Source organism: Bufo gargarizans, chromosome 5 (genome assembly GCF_014858855.1).
Source record: "Bufo gargarizans isolate SCDJY-AF-19 chromosome 5, ASM1485885v1, whole genome shotgun sequence".
Classification (NCBI taxonomy): domain Eukaryota; kingdom Metazoa; phylum Chordata; class Amphibia; order Anura; family Bufonidae; genus Bufo; species Bufo gargarizans.
In genome coordinates this window covers 356,998,240-357,019,546 of record NC_058084.1, presented here as the reverse complement: position 1 = coordinate 357,019,546, position 21,307 = coordinate 356,998,240, and positions in this window count along the sequence as shown.

The window sequence follows — 21,307 nt, the reverse complement described above, 5'->3', positions numbered from 1 at the left end:
CCCATCTTCCTCACCGACATGGGATCCCATATTCTTTGTTAACAAGAAGGACAGTTCTCTAAGACCTTGCATTGATTACTGAGAACTTAACAAAATTGCAATCAAGAACCAGACGCCTATAACCTGGTCCGTATCAGATCTGAAGATGAATGGAAAACAGCTTTTAGGTCAGGTTACGGACATTTAGAATATCTTGTTATGCCTTTTGTAATGCCCCGGCCACTTTTCAACATCTCGTCAATTATATCTTTAGAGATCTTTTGGACCAGTTCGTAGTCATCTATTTGGACAATATCTTGATCTTCTCCAACTCGATGGAAGAACATCAGAGACATGTGAGACTCATTTTGGAACATCTAAGAAAGTGAAAAATGTGAATTTCACCAGACTGAGATCCAATTACTTGGCTATATAATTTCACCTCATGGTCTACATATGGACTCTAGCAAGATTAAAGCAATAGTAGAATGGCCTACCCCCAGGAGCATAAAAGATGTTCAACGTTTCAAAGGTTTTGCCAATTTTTATAGACGCTTCATTAAGAATTTCTCAGAAATAATTACTCCTATTACACAGTTGACTAATGTTTTTGCCTGTTCTCCCCAAGCACAGGAATCCTTTTCTCTCCTAAAGTCCAAGTTCTCTACAGCCCCTGTATTAGTTCATCCCGACCCAGAACTCGCCGTTATTGTGGAAGTAGATGCTGCAGACTGTGCTATAGTGGCTATTCTGTATCAGAGAACAGGAGACAAGGGTTTATTGCATCCTTGTGCTTTTTTCTCCTAACGTTGAGAAAGAATTATGATGTAGGGAATAAAGAACTGTTAGCTCTCATTGCAACTTTTAAAGTGTAACTGCCGTTTCATTTGTTTATTCCCTAATGGTATAGTACACCCTGCTATATAAGTGCTTTTGTGCTTTAAAATTGGATAATTTTCAGTTTTACCTGCTAATAACGCCCACAAATGCATGCTACTTTCCTATTCAGCAGCTCTCATCTCCCAGCGTTGCCCTGTGCAGTCCATCTTCTCAGTATTATAATAAGAGACCCATGAGCTCTGGGAGGAGGAGCTCAGCCCTGACAGCCTGGAGCTGGGCTTAGGCAGAAAGTGGAGGGGGGAGAATGCTTTAGATGGTGATATCTTCTCAATGGTAGCAGATACATATGCACTGTTAGAAGTAGAGTCGGGAATATTCCTGGGTAAAATCTGCTTTTACTTTCACTTTCAGCTTCGTTCGCAGCATCCCGATTTCTATCATTGACATCTTCCCCTGTACTGAACAGATTTATGTCATATTCCCCCCCCCCCCTCCTTGTCAGTCTGGAAGAGAATGAGGGACAGCTGGCTATTAACAGGCTAAAAGAAATGCTTTAATGTAATTGCAGGGCTTGTCACTGGTTAGCTGTATGTGAGGATACACACTACTCTGGGTACCGTGGGAAGTTATCTGCGTTCTGATTGGTCCTGCTAGTTCATGTGAGGAGAGCAAGGGCTTATGGGAAGTGAGGAAAATACAGGATGGCCTCAAGGAAGGGCAAAGATCATCACAGGAAGAGCAACAGAGGTAGTGATGGACGAACATCTGCTGGAACGGTTCGTGAACGCGATCGCGTGAACGCGATCAAAGGTTCGCGAACTGCAAGTTTGTGGTGGGTTCCATTCATTTTAATGGAAGGCGAACCTGAAAAACCTTCAGCTCATATTTGCAGCCAAGAAATAATTACTAGAAGTGCACAAATAGTCCAACAACATGGACAGTGACATACCAGATGTATTATTCAAATTTGCGATCTCCATAATTTTTTTTTTCAATGCGAAATATCGGCAATATAATTTTCCCGTAAGCGCATGCGCAAATGCACTATACAGTACCCAAATTCACTATAAAGAAAGTATATTGGTATATAACACCCCGCTTCAATCATTTTTTTTCGGGGGGGAACTTGTTTATCACACCAGTAGAAATTAGTTGTTCACACCAGTGAAAATGGAAGGGGTCTGCACCCGTTCCGCAAAATAGCGGAATGGATGCAGACCCATTTTGTGGACGTGTGAATGGAAAAGATATCCCTCAAAATGAAAATAAATTAAATTAATAAAGTTAAGCAAAAAGCATAGATGTGGCAGGCAATAACAAGTGCTCGGCCGCACTAAATCAGGTGCTCGGTGGCACCAAATCAGAAACCATATGTTCTACCACAATCCGGGGGTTTTCAGTGCACATCGATGAATCCAGGAGGGAAAGCAAAAAAACATCCATCCCTGGGCTAGATGATGATGTGGTATTGAAGGACAGGGTGGGCAAAGAACTGTCCCTGATATTGCCCTACAGGGGGATGCTATTCTGGCCCAGATAGCCTAACCACAGACCACCCGCCCTGATAAGAGCGACCCCGTCCGGAACCTTACCCTATATAAAAATGGCCCTAGTTAGCCCCTAGACCCTAGAACCCTTGAATTCCAGGTGATCACTATATAAATCTATGTGTATATCGCACCCCTCTGTGTATCACACATATCGATAGCACACCTATACTAATGCTTAAAATTACTTTTGTGGCCCTATTAGCTAGCATCTGGTGTCCCTAACAGCCTGTCCCTGCTTCACACAGCAACTCCCTACACTGGCAAAACACTGAATGTAAAATGGTGGCCAGATCAGGTTTATTTATAAGGTAGAGGGTATGTACATGTGAGGAAATGTCTCAATTGGCTGTCCTGTACCACCTGATAGATGTGTCATGGGTCAAAGTTCTTCACAATGTAATAGAATATGGCAGGCGCAAATTTCTCCATATGTTCGCATGTTCGGCGAGTCGCTCAGAGAAATATGTTTCCTACGGGCTGAATACAGACATCAGAAAGGTAAAATTAGCTGAAAAACGCAGCTTCATGAATATCTTCCCTTCAGCATCACGTATGTTAGGAATTTCATTTTTGGTAGTGAAATGGCAGTTGCACTTTAAGGAATGGAGAAATCATCTTCAAGGAACCTCACAGAAAATAATAGTTCTGACTGATCACCGTAATTTGGAATTCATTTGGTCTTCCAAATATCTATCTCCTCGCCAAGCTCGTTGGAGTCTCTTCCTCAACCAATTCAACTTTGTAGTCTCGTACAGGCCCGGTTCCTTTAACGGTAAGGCAGATGCTCTATCTAGAATCTTTTCCAATGATTCCACTTCTAAGATTCCGTTCAAGACTATTGTTCCTGAGTCAAATTTTGTGGGAGTAATCCATAATAAGGACTTACTTGAAGAGATAAAAAAAGACCTATGACACTGACTCCTTGCTGTCTCGACCACCAGATCATGTTCATTTAATGCTTAAGAACAAGGTGTGGACTCATGGGCAGCAGCTATATAGACACAAGAATTTTTATCCTGTTTCCTTTGGTGGCCCAATTATCAACAGGATGTAAGGAAATATGTTATGTCATGTGACGTTTGTGCTAGATGCAAGACTCCATTTGTTGGTCCCCTCTCATCCTTGGTGTTCTATTTCCATGGATTTTATCATAGGTATACCTACCTCTAAGGTAAAAAATAAAATTATGGTAGTAGTTAACTGGCTCACCAAGGCTGCACATTTAATTTTTAATGTACCGGCCTACCTTCTGCCAAAGACACTGCTGACCTTGTAGTTCAGAATGTGTTTCGTTTTCCTGATTTAGTTATCTTGGATCGTGGGGTGCTGTTTACATCAAGATTTTGGTGTAGTTTTTGCACTGCACTTACATAAAAACATAGAAACATAGAATGTGTCCAAAGACATACTATAGGGAACTTAGATTGTGAGCCCCATTGGGGACAGTTGGATGCTAATGTCTTACAATGGTGAATGAGAAGGAATGGAAAAACAGCAGCACTACGCAATAATATGAGTCACCTATTGCCCCTTTAGTATGTCGGAAGTCCATAGACCTGCGGCTGCCCCGTTGACCAAGATGGTGGTGCTCAGCGTGATGCAGGGGAACAAAATCGGTTTAGAAGAAGAGACGCGGCACTCACCGAGGTCATGAGATTACTTGAAGCTTTATTGCAGGTTAGGTGGCATGCTGCGCAGGCTGGGGAGCGGGATGGCCACGGTGCACTTCAGCGGTAACGGCCTTTTCGCGCAGGGATCGCGCTTCTTCAGACTGGCTATGACGTGCAGGCGCACGGATGTGCCTTTAAAGGGAAGCCGTCAGTCATCACCATGGTGATCCCAGACGCTCCCCGAATGCGCCGCTGCAGGAGGACAGTGAGAGACAGGAGAATAATGGCACTCACAGAAGGGTACAACATTGCAAATACAGCAAAAAACATTATACGCATCCTATTATCGCGACAAATTCCAGAAGCCAGGCACAGAGGTACGAGAGGATACATAACTGGCAAATTAGAAGCGCATGATTGGTTGGAAGCCGAGAGAGGGTGTGAACCAAGAACATTGAGGGGGTTCATTCAAAACCCATCAATGCTGTCGGGGTAGTGGGGTCATAAAAAGACCGCCATGTCATTCTTGTCATTGAGGCCATGGGGTCCCATGGCACCCGTCCTGATAATCCTTCTGTCCCCACAATTTAGTGCCATGTCGGAACTGCTAGCCCGCCAACTACTGCCATATAAACTGGTGGACTCGGAGGCCTTTAGAAAATTTGTGGCCATTGACACGCCACAATGGAAAGTCCCCGGAATGAAATATTTCTCCCAGAAGGGCATCCCAGAGCTATATGGCCATGTTCAGCGGCAAGTGAATATATCACTGACACACAGTGTCGGTACCAAGATACATCTGACCACAGACACGTGGTCTAGCAAACACAGGCAGGGAAGGTACATAACTTTTACTGCCCACTGGGTGAACCTTGTGACGGCCATCAAGCATGTAACCCGTGGCACCTGTGTGGATTTGGTGTTACCGCCACGGACTGCATGCAGGCCTGCCTGTTCTTCTCCTCCTCCTATTCAATCCTCCGTCTCCTCCTCGGCTGAGTCCTCCTTTTCCACTGCTACCGCCTCTTCCGCTGCACCCCCCAAGCTCCCGAGAACCTATTTGAAGAGCCAGGTGAGACGTTGCCATGCTGTGCTGCAGCTGTTGTGCCTGAAAGCCAAGAGCCACATAGGTCCTGCACTGCTTTCAGTTCTGCGGTCACAGGCCAATGAGAGGCTAACCCCACTCAATTTGACAGTTGGTAAAGTCAGCAGTAGTCTGAAGAGGAGTCAGATGAGGATGGTGGCTGGGGGGAGGAGGAGGAGCAAGAAGAACAGGTTTTGAGGGGGACTTTAAACTTTTTGTGGATCCCTGGTGTTGTCCGTGGCTGGGGAGAGGAGACAGAGGAAAACATTCTCCTGGGCGATGAGCACGAGCAAGGGTGCTCTACCGCTTCCAATTTAGTGCATAATCACGTGCTCTTTTCTGTCAGGTGAATGCCTAATTTTAGAGCCTGTACTCCACTGGCCTACAGTAAAATTGTTATTCAGTGAGCACCTAATGTACCTCCAGCCACATAATCACTTGTTCTTTTCTGTCAGGTGAATGCCTATATTTTTTGGGCCTGTACTGGCCTACATTAAAATTATTATCCCGTGACCGACTAATGTACCTTCAGCCACATAATCACTTGTTTTTTTCTGTCAGGTGAATGCCTAATTTTTGTGGCATTTTTCTCCACTGGCCTACTGTAAAATTGTTATTCAGTGAGCGCATAATGTACCTCCAGCCACATAATCACTTGTTCTTTTCTGTCAGTTGAATGCTTAATTTTTGGAGCCTGTACTCCACTGGCCTACAGTAAAATTGTTATCCAGTGAACGTCTATTATACCTCCAGCCACATAATCACTTGTTCCTTTCTGTCAGGTGAATGCCTATTTTTTTGTGCCTGTACTGAACTATAGGAAAATTGTTATACAATGACTGTCTAATATACCTCCAGCCACATAATCCCTTGTTCCTTTGTGTCAGGTGAATGCCTAAATTTTGAGGCCTGTACTGGCCTACAGAATTTTTTTTATCCAGTGACCGTCTAATATACCTCCAGCCACATAATCACTTGTTCTTTTCTATCAGGTGAATGCCTAATTTTTGGGGCCTGTACTGGCCTACAGTAAAATTGTTATCCAGTGACCTCCTAATGTACCTTCAGCCACATAATCACTTGTTTTTTTCTGTCAAGTGAATGCTTAATTTTTGGGGCCTGTACTCCAATGGGCTACAGTAAAATTGTTATTCAGTGAACGCCTAATGTACCTCCAGCCACATAATCACTTCTTCTTTTCTGTGAGGTGAATGCCTAATTTTTGGGGCCTATACTGGCCTACAGTAAAAATTTTCTCCAGAGATCGTCTAATATACCTCCAGCCACACAATCACTTGTTCTTTTCTGTCAGGTGAATGCCTATATTTTTTGGGCCTGTACTGGCCTACTGTAAAATTGTTATCCAATGACCGCCAAATTTCCTCCAGCCACATAATCACTTGTTCTTTTCTGTCAGATGAATGCCTATTTTTTGGGGCCTGTACTCCTCTGGCCTAAAATAAAAAATTTCTAGGCTCCAGCAGGGTACATTTTTGAGAGTTTTTCTTTAAGACGCATAAAAATGGACCCTACCGTATTTTTCGCCGTATAAGACGCACCGGCGTATAAGACGCACCTAGGTTTTTGGGGAGGAAAATAAGAAAAAAAATATTTTTAACCAAAAGGTGTGCTATGGGTTTGGTGGGTTTGGAACTAGGTGGTCTGTGGATGGCACTATTACTGGGGATCTGTGGATGACGGACACTGTTATGGGGGGATCTGTGGATGACGGACACTGTTATGGGGGGATCTGTGGATGACGGACACTTATGGGGGGATCTGTGGATGACGGACACTGTTATGGGGGGAACTGTGGATGACGGACACTGTTAGGGGGGAACTGTGGATGACAGACACTGTTATGGGGGGATCTGTGGCTTTCACTGTTACAGGGGGATCTGTGGCTGGCACTGTTACAGGGGGGGATCTGTGGATGGCACTGTTATACATGTGTCATCCACAGACCCTCCCAGCCCATAACTGTGCCATCCACAGATCCCCCGCCGCTCCTGTATACTAATATAATATGTCTTATTCAATTAATAGTTATTAAATATGCCTCTTTATTCCTAAAAGTACCTTAAATCCTAAGCGCTTCAGTACAATGCCGGCAGGCCGGGCAGCCGGCGCGGTGCGTCACTCACTGACGTCACTTGCCTGCGCCGCCTGCTTCATTCATAAAGTAGGCGGCGCAGGCACGTGACATCAGGGAGTTACGCTGCCGCCCGCCCGGCCTGCATTGTACGGATGAGCTTAGGATTTAAGGTACTATTAGGCATAAAGGGGCATATTTAATAACCATTCATTGAATATGACATATTTTATTAGTATACAGGAGCGGCGGGGCGGGCCTTTAGTACAGTGACTGCACCGCCCCGCCGCTATTGCCGGCCCCAGCTCCTCCTCCCAGTCCCTCCCCGAGTCCCCGCTCGCTTTACATCGCTGCCAGCGATGTAAAACTGACTGCATTCGCCGTATAAGACGCAGGGGCATTTCTCCCCCATTTTGGGGGAAGAAAAAGTGCGTCTTATACGGCGAAAAATACGGTATATTTTTTGTGATAATTTATGCCATTGATCCCCCTCTGGTATGTCACTGTCCATGTTGTGGGACTATTTGTGCACTTCTAGTAAGTATTTGGTGGCTGCAAATATGACCTGAAGGTTTCGTCCATCACTAATTGCATGTGTGTAAATGTATGGTGTGCATGTACTGTACGTTTGCCTGTTATGTACATGTTTGTTCATTTTGTAAAAGATTTACAATTTTTGTATTTTTCAGACTAGTTACAAGCCTTCCTCAGCTGAGGAAGGCTTGTAATTTTATTTCAATGTCCCATGATTACCTGTTACATTTTTATGTATTCTGCTTTTATTATCGGCATTATTAATTGTTCTTCTATCTAGGGGAAGGAATTAGCACAGTCTGAAAGCTACATACAGTTTACCCCTTTTAATTCTGAATTAACTTATCTAAAGAGAAACACTTTATTTAGTTTCATTGTCAAATGGATCATTAAAAAAAAAACGTTTTCTTAACGGACCGGCAATATATTTTGGTCTCCAGCTTGTGGATCAGATGGGGCAGCAGGTTTGAGAAAATGGTCCTACTATGATTATGACTATGTATAGTTGCAGTTCTATTCTTCTTGACCGGTGTAGAATGAGGTCCTGTGATGTAATAACATCTCCATGATGCTATGAAAAGGGCATCAGCAAATGGACATTTTTGGTGCCTGGAATCCAAACAAACATGGCCCAGCAGAAAAGAAGTGCTGGATATCCTCAGGATAAGTCATCATTATCAGATTGGTGGGGCAATGAACTATTTCGTCCAGCCACCGTTGCCTGAAACTAAACAGTGGATAGAAGGCTCCACTGTGTAGTTTCCAGTGCCGGCATACTGCAGCTCAACTCCCATTCACTTGAGTGTAAGCTGGGCTGCAGTACACCAACATGGCCATTACATTCTGCATGGGCTCTTGTGCTTCTGTCTACTGTACAGTTTCTGGTGCTGGTGGCTGCCCAAAACAGTTGATCGGTGATGGGGCCGGATGTCAGACCCCAATCTATCTGATATTGATGACCTATCCTGAGGATAGGCCATCAACATCTAAGTTTCAGAAAATCCCTGTAATTGACGTTTTACCAATATCATGTGTTATAAATGTCCTAAATACGTTTTACTACTTTACCCCTTCAGGGAGTGTAAATCATTACATTGTAGAACACAGCTAGAACGCTTCCCAACCAACCAAACCATTGCTCTAAAAAAGGATCTCCAAAAACTGACAACACAGAAACATTCATTTGCAAATTCTCTCCGTCCTAATATTACTTAATATTCCATTTTTGTTCTCCATCATAAAGAACATTTTCAGACCAATCAAACGTCTTTTATTTTTCCTCTGTAAATTCACTTGAAACTCTAAAACCGTCAACTGTTAAGCAAATATTTTGGGGGAATGCCTGGCTTTTACTTTTTCTGTATCACATCCATTTTTAGAGATGTGTTTCATTCCGTTGACACTCATTGAGGCAAAGAAAATTCATGTGTTTAAACTCGCTTTGAATGGTTTCTATGAAAACTCTCTGTTTTCTGTCTACACCCCATGGTTTAGTTCAATGAGTTTAATTATGAAAAAGAAATAATGTAGGGTATAATGTATATAAGTATGAATTGAAATGTGCTATTTTGGAAAGAAAAATATTGGCTTCTTTTAAAGCTGTTGGGCTTAGCGTGCATTTGCAGCCTTGAAAGAAAATCTATTCATATATTGGCTTGACTGTGCATGGATCGATTCCAGTGGGAACGTAATGGGCTCAATGAAGCTGCATTGGATTCAAAGCATATTTATATGAGTTGTGAAAGCATACAAGTTAAGGAAATTAGTGGATTGAAGAAGGTGGCCTTGTGTTCTGATAAAGAAATATCAATTTCGCTGCACATTCATGGATGAATAATAAGTTTTTTCGCAGACAAAACTATTTTGGTCTATAAATGTGGCTTTGTCTGATAAACATATTAACTAGAAAGACTGATGGAGGCTGTTGCTTAAAGGGTAGCATGCTATAGAGCAGGAGGAGCAGATTTATATATACCACATTTTTTGCTTTATAAGACACAACTGATTAGGTTTTAGAGGAGGAAAATAATTTTCACCAGACCTCAGATCAGATCCTCAGATCAGACCCCCAAATCAGGACCTCACATTAGACCACCATATCAGGAACTCAAATCAGACCCCCATATAAGGACCTCACATCAGACCCCCATATCAGAACTTCCCATCAGGCCCCATATCAGGAATTCAGATCAGACCCCCATATCAGAAATAGTGTTGAGCACAAATATTTGAATAGCGAATATTAATCGCAAATATCGGCACTATAGTGATATATATTCGTAATTTTGAATATTCTAGATTTTTTTTTCATCAGTAATCTCCCTTCTTTCTTGTGGGCCAATGAGAAGGCTGCAATGTCTTTGTCTGAGTTAGCAATATCCCTAGCAACCAATAGGAAAGTTGCCTACCTCTTACTATATAAGAACCTCCCTAGCAGCCCTGTCAGCAGTATTTTGCAGATCTGAGAGAGACAGCAGTGTTATTGCTGTGCTCTCTGCTTTCCTGTCTCATTACATTAGATAGTTAGTTACCTTTTATACATAATACAGATAGTTAGCGGGAGATAGTCAGTGTAGGTTAAATAGTGATATAGTGTAGTTGAGGGCAACGCTGTCCATACATACATGCTACATACATAGTGCTGTATGTATGTATGTATGTATGTGTGTACAGTATGAATGCATGCTACATACATACATAGTGCTGTGATGTCACAAGTTCACAATACTTAGTGCACCACGCACTAATAAGTAGTCAGACATGTTAAAATGTGAAGTTGCACATATTGCGCCAAAATATTCACATCATTAGTGTCGATCGTGAATATATTGGAGCACTCTATCTATAAAGCTATTGCAATGTTCTGCCATGCCAACCATTTTCTCCAGTCTCAGGAAACTTCTAGCAGTTTGCAAAATATAGCTATAGTGACCACGCCTGTATTTTGAGCGCATTACGTGAATATTACATTGCCGATTTTACTCGATCAAGAAAATAATCTCGAATCTGTGAATTCTCGAATATATGACAAATATTCTACCAATTTTTCGCAAAATATCGCAAATTCGAAAATTGCCCCTGATGCTCATTATTAATCAGGAACTTAGATCAGACCCCCGCATCAGACAACAATGTCAGACCCCCATCAGACCCCCGTGTCAGACCTCATCAGACCTCCATTTCAGATCCCCATCAGACATCAGATCAGACCCCCACCAGACCTCCATGTCAGACCCCCACCAGAGCTACATGTCAGACCCCCATGAGACCTCCATGTCAGACCCCATCAGACCTCAGATCAGGCCTCCATTCCAGACCCTCATCAGACCTCATATCAGACCTCCATGCCAGACCCCCATCAACCTCAGATCAGACCTTAAAATAAATAACTTCACTTACCTCTACTACTCCACCGCTCCACTTCAGGTCCAGAAGTCTCCTCTGCATGCTCCCTTGTCTACTTTGTCTAAGAGACAAACCCTGTAAAACTGTGGCGGAATTCCTTTTTTTTCATTTCTACCCCATTCTGAATGTTTTTTCCACTTTCAACTACATTTCATGCAATATTAAATGGTGCCATCAGAAAGTATAACTTGTCCCACAAAAACAAAACCCTCATATGGCTATGTGAATGGAAAAAAAATGTTATGGTTCTGGAAAGACAGGGAAGAAAAATGAAAACGCAAAAATGAAAAAATGAGTCTTTTCTTCTTTATTACTGGTATCAGCACTCCTCCCATTTGGCACAGGTGGTTTTAATCACACAGGTCTGCATATAGTGGTCATTGATCTGTAGCTCCTGATAGTGGTGGACATGTTGTGTTAAACAACTGTTCACATGGTGCAGTACTGTGTGGTGGCCTTTGTTTTTGTGGCGCTGTGCTGGTGGGTTGGTGGGACCCAGTGCCATGGGTGGCATAATCAGACAGCAGAGGTGCTGTTTGACCCCTGGGTCCCGCCGCCTACTAGGGCAGCGCCACCTCGTCACTGCATGGTCGCTGCGCCTTTTTCAGAGCAGGTCCCACTCAAAGAGGCGACCTTGGCGTGGTGAGTGGGCTTATGCCTTTTGATCAAAATGTACACTAATGCCTCTTGTACAGCATGTAGTATGGGGGGCTGTACACATTATAATAGCGCTGAGAAGCGAGTTAGATCAATGCATAGCATTGTGGATGTGCGATCCAGTTCTGCTTCTCCCCCTGCATCAGCAAAAATGAAAAAAATCCCCTGGGAATCAAGAGGTTAAAGGGTCATTGCGCCTCCTGAGCTGTACAGCGTGGGACACAGGCCAGAAGAGGCCTGCATCACATCGCTGCCAGCCTGATGGAGGTAAGCTGCTGAGCTGATCATGGAAAAAATTATGCTTGAGGGCTTGCTGCTGTTCTGACCATAGAAAAAATTATGGTTGAGGGCCTGCTGCTGAGCTAACTATGGAAAAAATTATGATTGAGGGTCTGCTGCTGAGCTGACTCTCTAAAACATTAGGGGCGAGTGCCTGCTGGTGAGCTGACCATCGAAAAAATTATGGTTTAGGGCCTGCTTTTGAGCTGAACATCAAAATAAATATGGTTGAGGGCATGCTGCTGAGCTGAGCATCGAAAAAATTATGGCTGAGGGCCTGCTGCTGAGCTGACCATGGAAAAAATTATGGTTGAGGGCCTACTGCTGAGCTGACCATCGAAAAAATTATGGTTGAGGGCCTGCTGCAGAGCTGACCATCGAAAAAATTATGGTTGAGGGCCTGCTGCTGAGCTTACCATCGAAAAAATTATGGCTGAGGGCCTGCTGCTGAGCTGACCATCGAAAAAATTATGGTTGAGGGCCTACTGCTGAGCTGACCATCGAAAAAATTATGGTTGAGGGCCTGCTGCTGAGCTGACCATCGAAAAAATTATGGTTGAGGGCCTGCTGCTGAGCTGACCATCGAAAAAATTATGGTTGAGGGCCTGCTGCTGAGCTGGCCATACAAAAAATTACTGTTCAGGGTCTGCTGGTGAGCTGATTCTCTAAAACATTAGGGGCGAGTGGCTGTTGCTGAGCTGACCATTGAAAAAATTATGGTTGAGGGTCTGCTGGTGAGATGACTCTGTAAAACATTAGGGGCAAGTGCCTGCTGCTGATCTGATGATGGAATAAATTATGGTTGAGGGCCTGCTGCTGAGCTGACCCTCTAAAACATTAGGAGCGACGGCATGCTAATAAGCATGTTGATATGAATACAATGTATTTAATACATCATAAAAGCCACATTTAAAGTGCATTCATGTTCAGCCGCTTTCCTCTGGTGGGGTAGAGAAGTCAGGGACAATCCAGGCCTTGTTCATTTTGATAAGAGTCAACCTGTCAGCATTTTCAGTTGACAGTCGGTTGCGCTTATCAGTTACTATGCCCCCAGCAGCACTAAATAAACGCTCTGACTAAACGTTGGTGGCAGGGCAGGCCAGCACCTCCAAGGTTTAGAGCGCCAGTTCGTGTCCAGCTGGGACACCCAATAGTTGTAAGGCACAGTTGGATCATTGACGACGCTGACACAGTCTGCTACGTACTCCTACACCATCTTCCAAAACTTTTCTCTCCTTGTGACACTAAGCTGCGCATCAGGTTGCTGGCGGGGTGTCATGAAACTGTCCCAGGCCTTGGAGAATGTTGCCTTGCCTCTTTTTGGCTGTGAGTTCGCCTCGTCGCCCCTCCTCGGTTCCCAAAGGAACTACGTACTATGCTGCCAGTGTTGTTAGCTGGAAATTTTTGGAGCAATTTTTCCACAAGGACCTTCTGTTATTGCACCATTTTTCTTGTCCTCTCCACCACACGAATGAGAGATGAGAAGTTATCTTTGTAGCGGGGGGCGAGTAGGGTGAACAACCAGTAATCGGTGTTGGCCAAAATGCATATAACGCGAGGGACACGGGAAAAGCAGCATAACATAAAGTCATCCATGTGTGCCAGAGTCCCAACAGACAAGATTTTGCTGTCCTCATCAGGAGGATAACTCTGATCGCCTCATCCTCTTCCTTCTCTTTGACCCATCCACGCTAAACAGATGGAATAATCCTGCTGTGGGTACTACCCTCTGTAGCGGAGGCAACCATCTCCTTCTCCTCCTCATCAGTGATTGTCAATTCGCAGTGTTCGCCAATGCACAGATAAGCCCTTACCTATGCCTGTGCCAGGAGCGGGTCTGAAATCAAATGCAGTCACCTGGAGTTGGCAGTTCTGAGAACAGCCGCCGGGGACCTTCATCGGGCTGTTCTCGAAACTCCTGGTGACTGCATTTGATTTCAGACCGGCTCCCGTCACAGGCACAGGTAAGGGCTTACCTGTGCATCGCTGGATGGGTGGGACTGGTAAGTCTACCTTACTAAAGATGGCAGCCCGCATGTGTTCGCTGGCGAACACTGCAAACTGACCTTCACTCCTCCTCATCATCCAATTCACGCTGAGAAGACAAGGGTGGTCTGGCTATCACCTTGTGTACTGTCTTCCCCCATTTCCACCTCTTCCACATGCAAAGCGTCCTCCTTCATTGTGAGCAGCGAGCGTTTCAGTAGACACAGAAGTGGGATAATTACACTGATAATAGCAGCATCGCCGCTCACCATCTGTGTTGATTCCTCAAAGTTACGTAAAACCTCACAGAGGTCAGACATCCATGCGAACTCGTCACTTGTGAAGAGCAGAAGCTGACTGGAAAGGTGACAACCATGTTGCAGCTGGTATTCCACTACTGTCCTCTGCTGCTCACAAAGCCTAGCCAACATGTGGAACGTGGAGTTCCACCGTGTGCTCACGTCGCACAACAGTCAGTGAGCTTGCAATTGCAAGCGCTGCTGCAGCGTTGCCAGACCGGCGGCAGCTGTAGATGACTTACGGAAATGGGCACACACGTGACGCACCTTCACCAGTAGCTCAGGCAAATTGTGGTAGGTTTTGAGAAAATGCTGAACCACTAAGTTGAGAACATGGGCTAGGCATGGTATGTGTGTGAGCTTGCCGAGCTCCAAAGCCGCCACCAAGTTATGGTCATTATCAGACACAACCATGCCTGGTTCTAGGTTGAGTGGCGAGAGCCACAGCTCAGTCTGGTCCCTTATACCCTGCCACAGCTCTGCGGCGGTGTGCTGTTTGTCACCTGAACATATTAGCTTCAGCAAGCCTTTTGCCGCTTCCCCACTGCAGTGCTACAATGCTTCCAGATACTGACTGATGGCTGACTGGTGCTGCAAGATGATAATTTAGAGGTGGAAGTGGAGGTGGAGGAGGAGAAGGGGGGTTGAAGCCACTAATGTAGGTGGCGGCGGAAATCCTGATGGAAGTAGGGCCCGCAATCCTTGGCGCTGGGAGCACCTGTGCCATCCCAGGGTACAAATCGCTCCCAGCCTCCACAATGTTCACCCAGTGTGTGGTCAGGGAAATGTAGCATGTCCATGTGTCAGTCATTAAGTGAACCATCCCGATAACTGCGTTAGTCAGGGCACAGGTGACGTTATGGGACACATGCTGGTGTAAGGCGGGGACAGCACACCAGGAAAAATAGTGGCGGCTGGGGACTGAGTAACGAGGGACGGCCACCGCCATCAGGCTTCGGAAAGTCTCAGTGTCCGCAAAACGAAATAACAACATTTCCATGGCCAGCAATTTGGAAAGGTGTGGATTTAGTGCTATGGCCTGTGGGTAAGTGGCTGAGTATTTGTGCTTTCGTTCAAAGGCCTGGGGTACGGACATCTGTACACTGCGTTCAGACACAGAAGTGGATGTGCTAGCTGATGGTGCTTGCGACGGTCCAGGAGCAGGACAGGAGGCATCCGGGCCTGCGTCTTGGACAGGGGATTGGCCAGCACGTAAGGCTACTTTCACACCTGCGTTAGGTGCGGATCCGTCTTGTATCTTCACAGACGGATCCGCACCTATAATGCAAACGATTGTATCCGTTCAGAACGGATCCGTCTGCATTATTCTGTCAGAAAAAAGTCTAAGTGTAAGTCAAATGCATCCGTCCTGACTTACATTAAAAGTCAATGGGGGACGGATCCGTTTGCAATTGCACCATATTGTTTCAATGTAAATGGATCCGTCCCAATTGACTTACATTGTAAGGCAGGACGGATCCTTTTGGCTCTGCATCGCCAGGTGGACACTAAAATGCTGCATGCAGCGTTTTGGTGTCCACCTCCAGAGCGGAATGGAGGAGGAACGGAGCCAAACTGATGCATTATGAACGGATCCTTATCCATTCAGAATGCATTGGGGCTAAACTGATCCGTTTGGGGCCGCTTGTGAAAGCCTTGAAACGGATCTCACAGGCGGACCCAGAAACAGCAGTGTGAAAGTAGCCTAACACAGGGGAAGAGGAGGCAGTGGTGTGACCCGCAGACACTGATTGTGGACCCAGGCGTTCGGCCCACCTATTAGGGTACTTTGATGCCATGTGGCGGATCATGCTGGTGGTGGTGAGGTTGCTAGTGTTCACGTCCCTGCTCATTTTGGTATGGCACAGGTTGCAAATGACAATTCTTTTATCGTCCACATTTTTCTCAAAAAAGCGCCAGACTGCGGAACACCTAGTTCTTGGCAAGGGAGATTGCCACAAGAGGGTGCTCTGGGGAACAGTTGTGGGCCTGTTTGGTGTGGCCCACCTTCTCCCTTTTGCCACCCCACTCCCTCTTCCAGCCTGTTGCGGCGCTGCGGATCCCTCCCCCTCTGTACTGCTGTCCTCACTCGGCTTGCCACATTCCCAGGTTGGGTCAGTGATTTCATCGTCCACCACATCCTCTTCCACTTCCTCACTCTGTTCATCCTCCTGACTTGTTGACCTAAGAACAACCTCACTTATTGACAACTGTGCCTCATCCTCATCATCAACCTCTTGAGACACTAATTGCTGTTGACTTATTGGCAACTGTCTCTCATCATCATCATCATCCACCTCGTGAAAGACTAATTGCCGTTCCCCACCGTCATCTTCTTGTGACTGTGGATGCTCAAGAGTTTGGGCATCAGTGCACACAATCTCCTCATGTCCCTCTTCAAGTGGGCTTGGTGAAATGCCCAAATCAAGGAATGGTAATGAAAAGAGCTCCTCGGAATATTCGCGTGTGGGATCACTTGTTTGCCAAGACTCTCCATGACTGGAAGCATTATCTGCTGCAATACAACCGACCACCTGGTCGCACTGGTCTGACTTTGAGAGTGTTGTCCTGCGCCGCCCTGCAAACTGGGACATGAAGCTAGGTATCGTGGATGAGTGTGTTTCTTGTGCTCTGGCAGCAGGCACAGTTTCACCGCGCCCAGGGTCACGGCCTCTGCATGCACCATCAGCAGAACAACCACCCCCGTCCCTTACTGCTTGACGTCTGCATATTAAATGGTATATACGCTTGCAAGTATGTCACATGTACAGTAGCGCAGGTTTTGTAAGTGTATGCGCAAATAAATTAAACTTAATATCACTGATATTTAGGATGTGCAAACGTTATACAGGAGATGTAGTGCAGGTAATGTCGCTGCTGTCACCAGCGGCTAATAAAAAATGATAGGAAATCTCACAGCTATATGGGATGCGCAAACATTATACAGGAGAAGTAGTGGAGGTAATGTCGCTGCTGTCACCAGCGGCTAATAAAAAATTACAAGGAATGTCACAGCTATTTGGGATGCGCAAACGTTATACAGGAGATGTAGCGTAGGTAATGTAACTGTCCACAGAGGATACCGTAAATAATACACTGGATGTCACAGCTATTTTTAGTATGCGCACACACGTTAAACAGGAGATGTAGCGCAGATAATGTCGCTGTCCACAATGTCTACGGAAAAAGTACACTGGATGTCACAGATCTTTTTAGTATGCGCACACGTTAAACAGGAGATGTAGTGCAGATAATGTCGCTGTCCGCAGCGTCTACGGAAAAAGTAACCTGGATGTCACAGATATTTTTAGGATGCGCAAACGTTATACAGGAGATGTAGCGCAGGTAATGTAACTGTCTGCAGCAGACACCGTCTACGAAAAAAGTACAATGAATGTCACAGATATTTTTAGGCTGCGCACACATTACACAGGAGTTGGAGCTGTCTACAGCAGCCAAACAATTGCAAGCTATTTAGCGCAGGTTGCACTAAAAATATATATTGCTGCCAGATACAACAATAGTCCTTAAAAGGACTTTTGGTTCTCTAACACCAACCCTGCCTAACCAAAAAATAAAATTCAGTTCCCTACACCATCTGTCCCTTCTACAGCACAGCTCTCCCTGACTAAGACTGGCTGATGTGTTGCAGCCGGCCAATGACTGTAATGCCAGTAACCAACATGGCTGCAGCATTATAGTGAGTGGCAACACTTACCCACATGTTTATTGGCTGCGTAGCAGCCAACAAACATGCGGGGAGAAGACTCGAGCACACAAGGTATTCGGCCGAACATCTCGATGTGCGGCCGAGCATGCTCGATCATCACTAAAATCTATCTGTGTAGTATCCCCTGCTGTTTACTCTTTGTTCATTTCTTTGTCCTGCTCACTGAGACGGAAGCACATGCTCAATTCCATCCTTCAACTGTCACTAGCTGCAGCAGAAAGGACACACTCCTGAGAAAGGTTACTCCCCCTAAACAGACAGCTTGAAATAAATCTAGTAAAACAATTGGAGCAATGAATGGGGAGATCTCTAGATCCATGTCAGAGCTGGTTCTAGCTTTCTTAGAAAGAGGTTGTCATGTAGTAGATTAAGAATGGTTTTTATGTTTTACAATATTCATTGGATAACTCTTTTAAGGTGGATCAAACTATCTCTATGGCAATTACAATTCACAAGGGTTATAAATGTAATAAATATTCCTCATTGTGCATATGTCGCATATGAAGTAGAACTCCACATAATTGTATTTGGCTTAGGTGGTCATTTTGAACAGCACCCATAAAGTGCGATAATCTATAGAGTCTATACTGTACTTACCTGCCCCTTCAATTTCACAGACAATTACATTGAATCTGTAAGAAAAAAATTATAATCAACAGCTGCGGTATTGTTCTGTAGAAGAATTGCATGTGTTACCATATGGAGGCACCCCACAGTAGCTCATAAAAAGCCTATAATATATAACGGCTTTGCCGTATGCCACACATGCTCTTGTAATCTGGTCTGTCAAATATTATAATGAACTTCAAGTAATAGAAATACTATTGCATTTTGGAAGTATGCTGGACACAGTGGGAGTCTTGTCTGTATGGTGTTAATATCAAGAGATAAACTTCTTAAAACAAAGGCAACCATGTCAGTGCCCTGTAATCCATTTGGTTGGTCCCATGCAGTATGAATGCCGCTGTAAACAGGTTTCCAGTTTTCATTAATATCAAAAATATTTAGTCATGAAGGTAGCTGTAATTTTGTAATGCATTTCTTTTACCTTTTTTGCTCCTATCTTCTGTACTGGGCTGTGGTCACATGACCATGTCCATGCAGCTCACACATTCTAATATATGGGAGACCAAAGCTTCCCATATGCTAGACATTATTTTCTTAACAATTTGCTGTACAGCGTTGGTCTGTGATAGTTTGATGGGGTGAACATCTTTCCAAATATTATTAACAACTGCATCAAATACTGCAAATTGGAATTTCCAAAGATATCTAACTGGCTGGCAGAAAGTTGTCTAGTTCTGCCTAAACTGATAACTCTAATGTGCAGTCAGTTTTAAGAACATGTTCAAAACTCTTTGTTTTGTCTTTTCCAGATGCATCCCCTGTCAGGTATACTGAGCCAAGATACTGTGCATGACTGCTGGGAGGGTTGCGATGCTGATCTGTTAAGCCCTGGCTGGTCGACCAATTAGTGACACTGGGAGCTGAGCCTATTAGGTTCCTGGTTCAGTGTCCAATCCCAGAACTAGGTGGGGGATTTAAGTCTGCTACTCAGTGATTGCCAGTTGCCTGTGATGTTTTTGAATCCTGACTCCTGCACTGTGTGCTACTTATTACTACTGTAAACCGCTGGCAATCTAATGGTGGCTTGTTTTCTGGATTAACCTAATGTCTGCTGATTTGGTTTCTACTCATTCTCCTGGTATCCTGACTTTGGCTGGTTTCTAGATTAATATTTCATCTACTGATTTTGCACTAACCATCTCTCCTGGGTCTGACCCTGCTTGTCTACTACTTTTTGCACCCAGATAATTCTGGTAGATTTGCCGTTAGCAAGCTTGCACCAGTTTTCTGCTACCTTGCTACACCAGACATAATCTGGGTCCCTAGCAGCCAAGTCCATCCAGCCTTGCGGCAGGGTCTGGTGGGTAGCCTAGGGGTAATCTAGCCCCTGTGGTTCCAGATGGTAACCATAGTCTTTTCTGACTGGCTTATTATGCAATAACTCAAATATAATATCAGTTGCTATTGTCCTCTTCATTATGATCCTGTTGTGTAAAAACCTGGACCCCCAAATAATCATTTTCTACTCTGCTATTGCGTATTGTTAATCTAGAATACAAAATAAAATTCACTAAATTAAACTAGTGATTAAAGTAAACAGATGCTCATTAATAACTTGTAACTAGTACTTGGAGAATATAGTAGTTAGGTGGCATAAACATTATAGGAATATCTTGACATGTTTTAGAATGCAAAAAATTTATCAACATCATGTGATTATGCAACATTTTGATGCATTTTTCACAAATAATGGCAACATTGCCTCAAGCAAAACTGATTTAAAAAAACATAGCAAAAGATAAATTTTCTCTATAGACATTAATCAAGCTGAAACGGTTAGTTAGTTGCACCGCAATCTGCGGCTTATCCGTGCTCATGCCAGGTCTTAAAAAAAGTGGTCCGAGTATGGGCATGGAAGGGGATGGGCCGGCAGGAAGTTGTCTTACATTTAGAAGCGGCCGTGAATCTGCCAAAGTTATGAAGAGGCCTGCACCTCTTCATAACTCTGGCGATCCACTGCCAGCTATAGGGCTCTATTAAGACTGGCATCTAAAATGCCGGTCTTAATAAATGACCCATTTTATCTTCTCATACGTTCATCTATAATATGCTATTTATGGTATGTTGTTATCTGCATCATAGATTCCGTTCAGGACTTGTGTTGTAGATTCTATTTAAAATACCAGAGAAAAAAGTCCTGCATGCAAAACTTTTTTCTCCACCTAAATTCCAGAATGCTGAACAGAAACCAAATGGAACCTACAGTTGCAATAACAAGTATGTGAACCCTTTGGAATGATATGGATTTCTGCACAAATTGGTCATAAAATGTGATCTGATCTTGATCACAATAGACAATCACAGTCTGCTTAAACTAATAACACACAAATAATTAAATGTTACCATGTTTTTATTGAACACACCATGTAAGAATTCACAGTGCAGGTGGAAAAAGTATGTGAACCCCTAGACTAATAACATCTCCAAAAGCTAATTGGAGTGAAGTGTCAGCCAACTGGAGTCCAATCAATGAGATGAGATTGGAGGTGATGGTTACAGCTGCCCTGCCCTATAAAAAACACACACCAGTTCTGGGTTTGCTTTTCACAAGAAGCATTGCCTGATGGGAATGATGCCTCACACAAAAGAGCTCTCAGAAGACCTACGTTTAAGAATTGTTCACTTGCATAAAGCT